The sequence below is a fragment of the Oncorhynchus tshawytscha genome, linkage group LG28 (assembly GCF_018296145.1).
Source record: "Oncorhynchus tshawytscha isolate Ot180627B linkage group LG28, Otsh_v2.0, whole genome shotgun sequence".
NCBI lineage: Eukaryota > Metazoa > Chordata > Actinopteri > Salmoniformes > Salmonidae > Oncorhynchus > Oncorhynchus tshawytscha.
In genome coordinates, this window is record NC_056456.1 from 38,678,934 (window position 1) to 38,690,440 (window position 11,507).

Here is an 11,507-nt window from a genome sequence, read left to right on the forward strand (position 1 = left end):
TACCTAAATATGGTTCCCAATCAGAGACCACGATAAACAGCTGCCTCTGATTGAGAACCAATCTAGGTAGCCATAGACATATAAACACCTAGAATTAGAAAAACCCCTAGACATACAAAAACCCCTAGAAAATACAAAAACTAAACAAACCACCCTCGTCACACCCTGACCTAACAAAAATAATAAAGAAAAACAAAGATAACTAAGGTCAGGGCGTGACCTTGGAGTCACACTTTGATACAGTATGATGTATGGTCCTCCTACTACGACTGGGAAAGCATGCAGTTTATTACAATAGCATCTGCAGCCTGCAATTCAGGATGTACAGTCTGCATTTTCCAGCCAAGCTACATGTCCATCACAAATGCACGACAGGAGTCTTCCCGGAGCCTGAGGAGGCTGCAATGCTAAGTGTCAAAATGACCCCCTGAAAGGGTGAAAACACTCGTCACAAATGTTTTGGGATATTGCCTTAGCAAACATTTATGGTTTTTATGTTTATTCATACGTATTCATTTGTTTACCAAAAACCGCTGTTAAGTTTGAATGTTGTTAGCTTGCTAGCTTAGTATTAGGTCTGTTTAACGTTTTATTTTCATTCGTACACGTTTGAGATGTTTTATTTGAAATGACCTTGGATATACAGTGCATTCAGAAAGTAGTCAGACCCTTTGACTTTTTCAACATTTTGTTACGTTACAGAATTATTCTAAAATGGATTAAACGTTTTAAAAATCCTCATCAATCGACACACAAAACCACGTAATAACGTTTAATAACCACATAATAATGTTTTTTTTATTATTGAGAACAACAACAACACAAATACCTTATTCATATAAGTATTCAGACCCTTTGCTATGAGACTCGAAATTCAGCTCAGGCGCATTCTGTTTCCATTGATCATCCTTGAGATGTTTCTACAACTTGATTGGAGTCCACCTGTGGTAAATTCAATTGATTGGACATGATTTGAAAAGGCACACACCTGTCTATATAAGGTCCCACAGTTGACAGTGCATTTCAGCAAAAACCAAGCCATGAGCTCGAAGGAATTGTACGTAGAGCTCAGAGACAGGATCTGGGGAAGAGTACCAAAACATTTCTGCAGCATTAAACACAGTGGTCCCCATCATTCTTAAATGGAAGAAGTTTGGAACCACCAAGATTCTTCCTAGAGTTGGCCGCCAGGCCAAACTGAGCCATTGGGGGAGAAGGGCCTTGGTCAGGGAAGTGATGGTCACTCTGATAGAGTTCTAGAGTTCCTTTGTGGAGATGGGAGAACCTTCCAGAAGGACAACCATCTCTGCAGCACTCCACCAATCAGGCCTTTATGGTAGAGTGGCCAGACGGAAGCCACTCTTCAGTCAAAGGCACATGACAGCCCGCTTGGAGTTTGCCAAAAGGCACCTAAAGACTCTCAGACCATGAGAAACAATATTCTCTGTTCTGATGAAACCAAGATTGAACTCTTTGGCCTGAATGCCAAGCGTCACATCTGGAGGCAACCTGGCACCATCCCTACGGTAAAGCATGGTGGTGGCAGCATCATGCTGTTGGGATGTTTTTCAGAGGCAGGGACTAGGAGACTAGTCAGGATCGAGGGAAAGATGAACGGAGCAGAGAAATCCTTGATGAAAACCTTCTCCAGAGAGCTCAGGTCCTCAGACTGGGGCGAAGGTTCACCTTCCAACAGGACAACGACCCTAAGCACACAGTCAAGACAATGCAAGTGGGGCTTCGGGACGAGTCTCTGAATGTCCTTGAGTGGCCCAGCCAGAGCCCAGACTTGAACCCAATCTAACATCTCTGGAGAGACCTGAAAATAGCTGTGCAGCGACGCTCCCCGTCCAACCTGACAGAGCTTGAGAGGATCTGCAGAGAAGAATGGGAGAAACTCCCCAAATACAGATGTGCCAAGCTTGTAGCATCATACCCAAGGAGACTCAAAGCTGTAATCGCTGCCAAAGGTGCTTCACGAAAGTACTGAGTAAAGGGTCTGAATACTTATGTAAATGTGATATTTACGTTGTGTTTATTTTAATCAAACAACCTGTTTTTGCGTTGTCATTGTGGTGTATTGTGTGTAGATTGATGAGTTAAAAAAAAAAGATTTAATACATTTTAGAAATAAGGCTGTAACATAACATGTGAAAAAAAGTCAAGGGGTCTGAATACCTACCGAATGCACTGTAAATGCCAGGAAATTATAATGGAAATCACTCAGATGTTAAAGGTGTCATGCTAGTCTCATGGAATCCCTTGGTGCTGACATCATTTTCCTACAAGAAACATACATAAAAAACCCAGAGCAGAGGCGTCTGAGATCCAATTGGATTTCTCAAGTTTATCAATTACCCTTTTCTTCCAAAGCTGGAGGTGTCGCTATTCTCTATCGTAAAAATATCCCTTTTCAACTCTCGTCCATGTCTACAGACCCGCATGGTAGGTGCATCGTAGTATCAGTGAATATTATCTCTTTCCCTGTCACCCTATTGTGTGTCTATGGCGTTGTTGAACGTCTTTCCCTGTCACCCTATTGTGTGTCTATGGCGTTGTTGAACGTCTTTCCCTGTCACCCTATTGTGTGTCTATGGCGTTGTTGAACGTCTTTCCCTGTCACCCTATTGTGTGTCTATGGCGTTATTGAACGTCTTTCCCTGTCACCCTATTGTGTGTCTATGGCGTTGTTGAACGTCTTTCCCTATTGTGTGTCTATGGCGTTGTTGAACGTCTTTCCCTTCCCTGTCATGGCGTTATTGAACGTCTTTCCCTGTCACCCTATTGAACGTCTATGGCGTTGTTGAACGTCTTTCCCTGTCACCCTATTGTGTGTCTATGGCGTTGTTGAACGTCTTTCTTCCTGTTTTTGAATTGATTTACCAGTAATCTAATAATTGGAGGCGATTTTAATTGATCCGTATCTTGACAGAGTGTCCACACACACTCCACCAGAATATCACGTCTGTCCAGGTTCTGAATAATCTAATCGTATTCAGTAATCTAGCGGACATCTAGAGGCTGCAACATCCCACAGACAAAGATTCACTCATTCTACTTTCATGTTCACAAGTCTTATTCTAGAATCGACTACTTCCTAATAGATTCCAAACTGATACCCAATGTGATCAATTCGAAATACCATAGCATCTTAATAAGTGATCACAGTCCAATTATATTGTCCCGCAATCTTTCTTTTAAAAAAAACTACAGAATTACTGTTGATGGCAGACCAAGCATTCGTTGACTGCATGACAGCCAAGTTGAAGGAGTTCCTTGAGACTAATGACACGGGAGTTGGTTTCTGATTCTGTACTATATGGGAAACTTTTAAAGTGGTTATGAGAGGTCATATTATTTTATATGAGTCTGCCATTAAAAAAAGGGAATCGCAGGTGACTGGATGAAAAAAAAACAGCTTTTTTAGAGGCATTCAAAACTTCACTCTCTCGGGTCGACTACAACAAAAAAAATGTAAAGTAAAATATGAATACAACTATTTTCTTGGTTCTCGGGTCAGTAACCTCCTGTTAAAGCTGAGACATAAAAAACTATTTGAACTAATGGACAAAACCGGAAAGGTTTGTTGGCTAGACAACTAAAGGGTGCACAAGCTAATAGACCAATCCATAAAATCCGGTCTGGGTTGGACATGTTGCTGACAGATCCTAAAGAGATAAACAACTGCCTCAAAGAGTTTTACTCCGAGCTATATACTGTTCCAGATCCGATGCTTCTAGTTCTGATTTATCAGCCTTCTTTTGATTCCATCAGCCTGCCAAAACTTGATGATAGCGCCAAAAGAAAAAAAGGAATTGGACTCAAATTTCACAACAGAGGGGGAAAAAAATGGAGGCAATAAAAACTCTCCCACCTGGAAAGGCTGCAGGCCTCTAATGGTCCCCCTTTTACTCAGGAGGATCACTGACTCAACAGGAAATAACAGTTCAAAAATAACAGTCTCTGCCTTCTGTTTAAAAAGACAGAGAGGGAAAAGATCCTGCAAATTATAGACCAATAGCACCTGCTCAATTTCGTTTTAAAAAAAACAAGTGAATCACCAAAGTGCTTGCTAACAGGTTGAACAAACATGTAACAGCCATTATTCATCCGGATCAGACAGGGTTTTATCCCAGACAGGGTCTCTTTTTCTAATGTATGCAGGCTGCTTAACAATAACATCCTGTATGCAAAATCATGGGAAAGTCTCCAAGGTTACCATTATGTCGCTAGATGCTCAAAAAAACATTTGACCGAATAGAAGGGTCATACATGTTCGAAGCACTCACCAGGTTAGGATTTAGACGACTCATTTGCAACCTTGGTCAAAATATGCTCTATGCTTGCCCAACATCCTCTATTCTGACCGATAGCGACAAATCCAGTCCCATTGAACTACATAGATTTGTCCTGCAGGGTTGCCCACTCAGTCCTGAGTTCTTCACTGTCGCCCTCTTTGAACCCCAAGAGATAAAAATAAGGTTTATCCTAATATATAGGTCTTAAGGTAGGACACATAGGAAGCCGCATTTTGTTATATGCAGACGATACGCCTCTCAGACCCAGTAGCTTCTGTCCATAGTCTATTACAGCTAATCAATTCAGTTGTCAATCTATCTGGCTATAGAATTAAATTGGGACAAATGTGATCTCATATGTCTCTCAGGCAATATTACAGCAAGTGAGCTAGAGAGGATACGATTTGAAGTGGTGCACGACCACTTAACTTACCTGGGACAAAAAAAATCCTAGAAACCCAAAGCTCATCCTTATACTCAACTCCAGTGTGTGCTGGTGCTCATCCTCAAGGTTAACTACAGTGTGCTGGTGCTCATCCTCAAGGTTATTAACTACAGTGTGCTGGTGCTCATCCTCAAGGTTAACTACAGTGTGCTGGTGCTCATCCTCAAGGTTATTAACTACAGTGTGCTGGTGCTCATCCTCAAGGTTATTAACTACAGTGTGCTGGTGCTCATCCTCAAGGTTATTAACTACAGTGTGCTGGTGCTCATCCTCAAGGTTAACTACAGTGTGCTGGTGCTCATCCTCAAGGTTATTAACTACAGTGTGCTGGTGCTCATCCTCAAGGTTATTAACTACAGTGTGCTGGTGCTCATCCTCAAGGTTAACTACAGGGTGCTGGTTGCAAAGCTAAAACAAAACATAGAGAACTGGAGAATATTGCCTCTTTCTATGATGGGGAACATTAATGCCATAAAAATGGTTTCTCTTCCCGGGTTACTCAATCTTTGCCAGAATCTCCCAATTTGTCTTACCTCTTCGTTTAAAAAAAAACATTGTACTCGACAATCATTCCATTTGTCTGAGGTTACAAAGCCCATTGTATTTGTGAAGGCCACTTGCAAAACCCCAAGGGAAATGGTGGAGTAGATTTACCCCATCTTTAAACATTATTACTGTGCTGCAAATGCCAGGGCATTAACGAACTAGCAACTTGGTTTCACAGATAAATTGGACAAGGACGACCCCCTGTGGATAAATATGGAAGTCAATACTGGAACACATTGTTCTCCTCCAGCGATGCTTTCCTCTAAAGCAGAGTGTCCAAACAGTCTGACAGGCAACAACATTGTTTTGAGAAATGCTTTAAGATTTCTAAACCAGACTAAGCATGTTTATAAGGTGCCTGATATCTCTGTATATATATATATATATATATCCCCGATATGCTTTAATCATTCTTTTTTTGTTCCATCTCGGTCTGATGAGTTTTTTGTTGAGTGGAGGGAGAAGGTACTGGCCACAATTGAAGATCTCTCCAATTTAAAGAACAAATTTCAAAGGGAAAATTCAAAATGTTGAAACCCTCCCTGTACAACATTCATTTTATGATCTGCTACGGCAGCCGTCATAACACAAAACGCCTAGTCTCACAGTGTTATGATCTGCTACGGCAGCCCTCCTAACTCAAAACACCTAGTCTCACAGTTTGTCTGTCTCCTTTTCTCCAACTATAGCAGGTAACCTTGTGGTTAGCACGTCGGGCCAGTAACTGAAAGGTTGCTTTTAAAAAAGAAAGGTTGCTTTTTGTCACTGTAAATAAGATATTTTTCTTAACTGACTTGCCTAGTTAAATTAAGGTTAAACAAAAAAACTATACAGAGGGCTCTACTCAAGGAGTAGCCTCAAGTCATCTCAAGGAGACCTGGTTTAAAGAGTTAAATATTGAGATCTCAGATAGCCAAAGAGAGAAAGTCTATGGGGAGAAGCCCTGTCTACAATTCACTCCTATTACATCAATGCCAGACATCAATGGATACGATACAAAATCATGCATAGACTTCATTACTCCAAAACCAAATGACATAGAGTTCACCGACCAGGTCTCCACACTGTGTGACACATGTAAAGCCTCGGAGGGTTCATTAACTCATCATTTTTTGGCTCTGCCCCCTACTTCACAATTTTCGGGGTGAACGTCTTTGATTGGTATTCAAAGGTATATGAACCAAGGCCATTGAACCTGACCCAGAACTTTCTCTCTTTGGCTATTCGGACTGTTCTCCTACGAGGAAAATCCCCAAAAGAATCCTCACAGAATGGAAGTCACCCACCCCCTCTGGCTTCCATAGATGGCTTGCAGAAACGATTAACACCATGGATATAAACTGTCAACTGCCTTTATTTTCAGCAAACTTTTCAAGAACATAACAAGATTCAACAACTGAGACATAAACTGAACAAGTTCCACAGTCATGTGACTAACAGAAATGGAATACTGTGTCCCTGAACGAAGGGGGGGTCAAAATCAAAAGTAACAGTCAATATCTGGTGTGGCCACCAGCTGCATTAAGTACTGCAGTGCATCTCCTCCTCATTGACTGCACCAGATTTGCCAGTTCTTGCTGTGACATGCTACCCCACTCTTCCACCAAGATACCTGCAAGTTCCCGGACGTTTCTGGGGGGAATGGCCCTAGCCCTCACCCTCCGATCCAACTGGTCCAAGACATGCTCAATGTGATTGAGATCTGGGATCTTCGCTGGCCATGGCAGAACACTGACATACCTGTCTTGCAGGAAATCACGCACAGAATGAGCAGTATGGCTGGTAGCATTGTCATGCTGGAGGGTCATGTCAGAATGAGCCTGCAGGAAGGGTACCACATGAGGGAGGAGGATGTCTTCCCTGTAACACACAGTGTTGAGATTGCATGCAATGACAACAAGCTCAGTCCGATGATGCTGTGACACACCGCCCCAGACAATGACGGATCCTCCACCGCCAAATCAGTCCCGCTCCAGAGTACAGGACTCGGTGTAACGCTCATTCCTTCGACGATAAACGCAAATCCGACCATCATCCCATGTGAGACAAAAACCACGACTCGTCAGTGAAGAGCACTTTTTGCCAATCCTGTCTGGTCCAGCGACGGTGGGTTTGTGCCCTTAGGCAATGTTGTTGCTGGTGATGTCTGGTGAGAACCTGCCTTTCAACAGACCTACAAGCCCTCAGTCCAGCCTCTCTCAGCCTATTGTGGACAGTCTGAGCACTGATGGAGGGATTGTGCGTTCCTGGTGTAACTCGGGCAGTTGTTGTTGCCATCCTGTACCTGTCCCGCAGGTGTGATGTTCGGATGTACCGATCCTGTGCAGGTGTTGTTACACATGGTCTGCCACTGCGAGGATGATCAGCTGTCCACCCTGTCTCCCTGTAGCGCTGTTTTAGGCGTCTCACAGTAAGGACATTGCAATTTAATATCCTGGCCACATCTGCAGTCCTCATGCATCCTTCAGCATGCCTAAGGCATGTTCACACAGATGATCAGGGACCCTGGGCATCTTTCTTTTGGTGCTTTTCAGAGTCAATAGAAAGGCCTCTTTAGTGTCCTAAGTTTTTATAACTGTGACCTTAATTGCGTACCGTCTGTAAACTGTTAGTGTCTTAACGACCGTTCCACAGGTGCATGTTTATTAATTGTTTATGGTTCATTGAACAAGCATGGGAAGCAGGGTTTAAACCCTTTACAATGAAGGTCTGTGAAGTTTTGGGGATTTTTTCAAATTATCTTTGAAAGACAGGGTCCTGAAAAAGGGACATTTCTTTAGAAAATATTTGTTTTCCCAGGACTAATTCCATGTGTTATTTCATAGTTTTGATGTCTTCACTATTATTTTACAATGTGGAAAATAGTAGCAATTAAGAGAAACCCTGGAATGAGTAGGTGTATCCAAACTTTTGACTGGTACTGTGTACATAAAACATATGTTTTGTTGTCGTGACACTACCGTTGTAAGGTCATTCTTTTTGTAGTGGTCATAACTCCTACAGTAAGGTCACCAGTAAAGTGGATTAAAAAGGTTTGCTGAAAGAGGTTCTCATGCTCAGAAAATACCCATGGGCAGATTGCTGTTGTACTAGGGTTTGTTTCTGAATCAGATCTTTTTTTTTCACAGCTTGAGTGTCCTGTGTCTGCCTTAGGCATTCAAATGATTCAGAATCTTATATTTCTGTCTCAACCACAGGTTTCCCCAACAAGGAAAATAAGAAGCTGGTTTATTTGTACCGTTTCAGTTCCACATGACAGTAACCACCCTGGCATCATAATGGGCTAAGTAGTTTGTTTAGTAACTTGCCACTTTGACAACATCTTCACCACTCCCCTAATTCAGCCCTTTCATGATCCATGAAAAGAATGTGTTGTCCAAGCGGGTAACACATACAATATTAATACCACCCAGGGTTGTCTAGGGAATACCACCCAGGGTTGTCTAGGGAATACCACCCAGGGCTGTCTAGTGAATACCACCCAGGGTTGTCTAGGGAATACCACCCAGGGCTGTCTAGTGAATACCACCCAGGGTTGTCTAGGGAATACCACCCAGGGTTGTCTAGGGAATACCATCCATTGTGGTCTGGTGTCTAGTGAATACCACCCAGGGTTGTATAGTGAATACCACCCAGGGTTGTCTAGGGAATATCATCCAGGGTTGTCTAGGGAATACAACCCAGGGCTGTCTAGTGAATACCACCCAGGGCTGTCTAGTGAATACCACCCAGGGTTGTCTAGTGAATACCACCCAGGGTTGTCTAGTGAATACCACCCAGGGTTGTCTAGTGAATACCACCCAGGGTTGTCTAGTGAATACCACCCAGGGTTGTCTAGTGAATACCACCCAGGGTTGTCTAGTGAATACCACCCAGGGTTGTCTAGTGAATACCACCCAGGGCTGTCTAGTGAATACCACCCAGGGTTGTCTAGGGAATACCACTCAGGGTTGTCTAGTGAATACCACCCAGGGCTGTCTAGTGAATAACACCCAGGGTTGTCTAGTGAACACCACCCAGGGTTGTCTAGTGAATACCACCCAGGGTTGTCTAGGGAATGCCACCCAGGGTTGTCTAGGGAATGCCACCAGGGTTGTCTAGTGAATACCACCCAGGGTTGTCTAGTGAATACACCCAGGGTTGTCTAGTGAATACACCCAGGGTTGTCTAGTGAATACCACCCAGGGTTGTATAGTGAATACCACCCAGGGTTGTCTAGGGAATGCCACCCAGGGTTGTCTAGGGAATGCCACCCAGGGTTGTTTAGTGAATACCACCCAGGGCTGTCTAGTTGAATACCACCCAGGGTTGTCTAGGGAATACCACCCAGGGCTGTCTAGTGAATACCACCCAGGGTTGTCTAGTGAATACCACCCAGGGCTGTCTAGTGAATACCACCCAGGGCTGTCTAGTGAATACCACCCAGGGTTGTCTAGGGAATGCCACCCAGGGTTGTCTAGGGAATACCACCCAGGGCTGTCTAGTGAATACCACCCAGGGCTGTCTAGTGAATGCCACCCAGGGTTGTCTAGGGAATGCCACCCAGGGCTGTCTAGTGAATACCACCCAGGGTTGTCTAGTGAATGCCACCCAGGGTTGTCTAGTGAATACCACCCAGGGTTGTCTAGGGAATGCCACCCAGGGTTGTCTAGGGAATACCACCCAGGGCTGTCTAGTGAATACCACCCAGGGCTGTCTAGTGAATGCCACCCAGGGTTGTCTAGGGAATGCCACCCAGGGTTGTTTAGTGAATACCACCCAGGGCTGTCTAGTTGAATACCACCCAGGGTTGTCTAGGGAATACCACCCAGGGCTGTCTAGTGAATACCACCCAGGGTTGTCTAGTGAATACCACCCAGGGCTGTCTAGTGAATACCACCCAGGGCTGTCTAGTGAATACCACCCAGGGCTGTCTAGTGAATACCACCCAGGGTTGTCTAGGGAATGCCACCCAGGGTTGTCTAGGGAATACCACCCAGGGCTGTCTAGTGAATACCACCCAGGGCTGTCTAGTGAATGCCACCCAGGGTTGTCTAGGGAATGCCACCCAGGGCTGTCTAGTGAATACCACCCAGGGTTGTCTAGTGAATGCCACCCAGGGTTGTCTAGTGAATACCACCCAGGGTTGTCTAGTGAATACCACCCAGGGTTGTCTAGTGAATACCACCCAGGTTTATCTAGTGAATACCATCCATTGTGGTCTGGTGTCTAGTGAATACCACTCAGGTTTATCTAGTGAATACCACTCAGGGTTAAATGGTGTCTGGTGAATACCACCTAGGGTTGTCTAGAGAATACCACCCAGGGTTGTATGGTGTCTAGTGAATACCACCCATGGTTGTCTAGTGAAAACCAACCATGGTTATCTAGTGTCTAATTAATACCACTCATGGTTGTCTAGGGAATACCACCCAGGGTTGTATGGTGTCTAGCGAATACCACCCAGGGTTGTATGGTGTCTAGTGAATACCACCCATGGTTGTATGGTGTCTAGTTAATACCACCCAGGGTTGTATGGTGTCTAGTTAATACCACCCAGGGTTGTATGGTGTCTAGTTAATACCACCCATGGTTGTATGGTGTCTAGTGAATACCACCCAGGGTTGTCTAGTGAATGCCACCCAGGGTTGTCTAGTGAATACCACCCAGGGTTATCTAGTGAAGACCATCCATTGTGGTCTGGTGTCTAGTGAATACCACTCAGGTTTATCTAGTGAATACCACCCAGGGTTGTATGGTGTCTAGTTAATACCACACAGGGTTGTATGGTGTCTAGTTAATACCACCTAGGGTTGTCTAGTGAATGCCACCCAGGGTTGTCTGTGAATACCACCCAGGGTTGTCTAGTGAATACCACCCAGGTTTATCTAGTGAATACCATCCATTGTGGTCTGGTGTCTAGTGAATACCACTCAGGTTTATCTAGTGAATACCACTCAGGGTTGTATGGTGTCTGGTTAATACCACCTAGGGTTGTCTAGAGAATACCACCCAGGGTTGTATGGTGTCTAGTGAATACCACACAGGGTTGTATGGTGTCTAGTGAATACCACCCATGGTTGTATGGTGTCTAGTGAATACCACCCATGGTTGTATGGTGTCTAGTTACACCACCCAGGGTTGTCTGGTAAATAGTGAATACCACCCGGGGTTGTCTGGTAAATAGTGAATACCACCCAGGGTTGTCTGGTAAATAGTGAATTCCACCCAGGGTGGGG